The following is a 2,839-nucleotide window of genomic DNA, read 5'->3' as shown; positions in this document are numbered from 1 at the left end:
ATAGTTTTATCGGCTAACTGAATACTCATCCTAGTTTGTTTGGGTTTCCCAAGACCTAGTTGTTTAAACATTTTGTAAGGCATGACATTAATACTAGCTCCTAAATCAGCCAAAGCATTTTTAACATTTAAGCTACCAGTTAAACAAGGAATCATAAAACTCCCTGGATCTTTCAATTTTTTGGCCAGCTTGTTCTGTAGAATGGCTGAGAAAACTGCATTTAACTCCACATGTGAGACCTCATCCAACTTTCGTTTGTTTGCTAAAAGCTCCTTTAAGAATTTAACTACGTTTAGCATCTGCGAAAGAGCTTCAATAAACGGCAAGTTAATGTGTAATTTCTTTAATAGTTTAAGGAATTTACCAAATTTTTCATCTATATGGTCTTTCTTTGTCGCATTGGGGTATGGCACTCTTGATTTGTACTCTTTACTTACCGGTTTCTGCTCACTGTGGTCTACCTTGCCTTTACCTTTACTAACCACAATTCCTTGCCTCGGTTCTGGTTCAGGTTCAACTAACCCTTCCTTGTCTTGGATGGTAATTGCGTTGAGTTGTTCCCTTGGGTTAGATTTAGTGTTACTCGATAGGCTACCTTGTGGTCGTTTAGAAATCAATTTGGTGAGTTGGCCTATTTGAGTTTCGAGCCTTTGGATCGACGCATATTGATTTTTAAGTGCTTTGGAAGCAAGTTTTCGACACCGAGATAAATTTTGTTAGCATCTCCTCAAGGTTCAACTTCTTTTCCTGTTGGTAAGGTGGTTGTTGAAAAGCCAGAGGATGTTGTGGCCTTTGATTTCCTTGACCACCCCACAAGAAATTGGGATGGTTCCTCCAACCTGCATTATAGGTATTACTGTATGGGTTATTTTGAGATCTAGAATTATTGTTACCCATGTATTGGACTTGTTCCTCCTCGGTGTTAGGGTTGAAGGATTGATATTTCATGTGTGTTCCTCTTCCATTTGAATTGCACCTCATAATTGGATGTACCTGAGTAGAACCACACAAACCGTCAATCTTTTTTATTTAAGAGTTCTACCTAGTTAGATAGCATAGTAATCCATCGAGGTTGAAAACATCGACCGCTTTCATCGGCTTTGTCCTCAGAACTTGCCACTGATAGTTATTCAGTGACATTTCTTCAATAAATTCATAAGCCACTTTAGGTGTTTTGTTGTTCAAAGTTCCACCAGTGGCTGTGTCGATGTGTTGCCTCGTTGAGGGGTTCACACCATTGTAGAACGTCTGAACCTGTAGCCAAAGTGGTAACCCATGGTGAGGGCACCTTCTCAAAAGATCCTTGTATCTCTCCCATGCATCATAGAACATTTCTAGATCCATCTACACAAAAGAAGAGATGTCATTCCTCAACTTAGCTATTTTAGTCGGTGAAAAATATTTAAGTAAAAACTTTTCAGTCATTTGTTCCCAAGTAGTTATTGACCCTCGTGGTAACGCACTGTTTAGCTTTGTTCCTCAGTGAAAAGGGAAACAACCGAAGGCGTATGGCGTCATCAGAAATGCCATTGATTTTAAATGTGTCGCAAAACTCTAGAAAATTCACCAAGTGATTATTTGGATCCTCATCCTGCAAACCATCAAACTGAACAAATTACTGTATCATTAGAATCGTATTAGGTTTCAGTTCAAAATTATTTGCAGCAATAGCAGGCCTAACTATACTCGACTCAGTTCCTGTTAAATTTGGTTTAGCATTATCATACATAGTGCGTGGAGTAGGATCCTGATTTACTGGATCAGTAGCAATCGCAGGAGGTAGCGGATTTTCTTGATTTTCCCGATTTGCAACCATCTCCTCGGATGTGGTTTGAATATCGTCCTCTTGCTCTTCCTCTGTGTATCTTAAGCTTTGCCTTATTTCTTTTCAATTTCTACGAGCTGTGCGATCGATCTCATTATAAAAAGGTAATGGTCCCGACGGGTTTCTTCTAGTCATACACTATAAAAAACCTGCCTGAAGCGAATAAAAGAGACAATTAGAAAAGGAAATAAAAATTTAAATTGCAAATAAAGTAAAATGGCTAAAGTAATAAAAATCGAGTGTTCCTAATATCTTAGTCGTCGCAATAAGTTTTAAAAATTTATTTATAATTAACCGTTCTCGAAACTAACTATTACCTCGACAAAGGCAAGCGCACCTTATTGAATACTAGTATAGCTTATGGCAAGACCGGATTGTCGAACCCAAAGGAACCAAGAGTACTAGTAATTACTTTCTTTTTATTATCTAGCCTAAAAATTAAGCGATTTGTTTATCTAAACTAATTAACTAAACTAAGGGTGCACAGAGAGAAAATTGGGGAAAAGCTTTTGGGAAAACTCGATTGATTAAGACAATACCCAAGGAAAAATCCACCTAGACTTCATTTGTTATTTGACTCTGAATCAGACGATTTATTCATTTGACTTGATCCATAGAAATCCCTTAGTTATATTGTTATCTCTCTCGAGACTAATAACGTCTAACCCTAGGTTGATTAATTGAAACCGCTTTCTAATTTACTCCCTAGTGTTGTATTAACTCAATCTATGGATTCCTTTATTAGGTTTCACCCTAATCCGGCAAAATCTTGTCACCCTATCTCTAGGCGTGCAATCAACTCCGCTTAATTATGTTAGATCTACTCTTAAACAGGGACTTTTGCTCCTCCGAATAAGCACATTAGTACTTGAATCGATATCCTGGAATATTAAAACAAGAATTAATAATTCATAATTAAGAACAAGTCAAATATTTATCATACAATTTAGATAATAATAACAAGATCCGTCTTAGGTTTCATTCTCCTTAGGTATTTGAGGGGTTTAGTTCATA

General features: G+C 37.1%; 1 non-coding gene across 1 annotated transcript; it reads left to right on the top strand.

Moving 5' to 3' along the window:
• Positions 1–1,270: 1,270 nt before the first annotated feature.
• Positions 1,271–1,377, top strand: LOC121228329 (small nucleolar RNA R71). The gene has a single exon (XR_005925905.1). It is a non-coding gene; the product is annotated as a small nucleolar RNA R71 (small nucleolar RNA).
• Positions 1,378–2,839: the final 1,462 nt, after the last annotated feature.

The sequence above is a fragment of the Gossypium hirsutum genome, chromosome A04, assembly GCF_007990345.1.
Source record: "Gossypium hirsutum isolate 1008001.06 chromosome A04, Gossypium_hirsutum_v2.1, whole genome shotgun sequence".
Classification (NCBI taxonomy): domain Eukaryota; kingdom Viridiplantae; phylum Streptophyta; class Magnoliopsida; order Malvales; family Malvaceae; genus Gossypium; species Gossypium hirsutum.
Note: the sequence above shows the minus strand (reverse complement) of the source record. Positions and strands in the feature narration are given on the sequence as shown.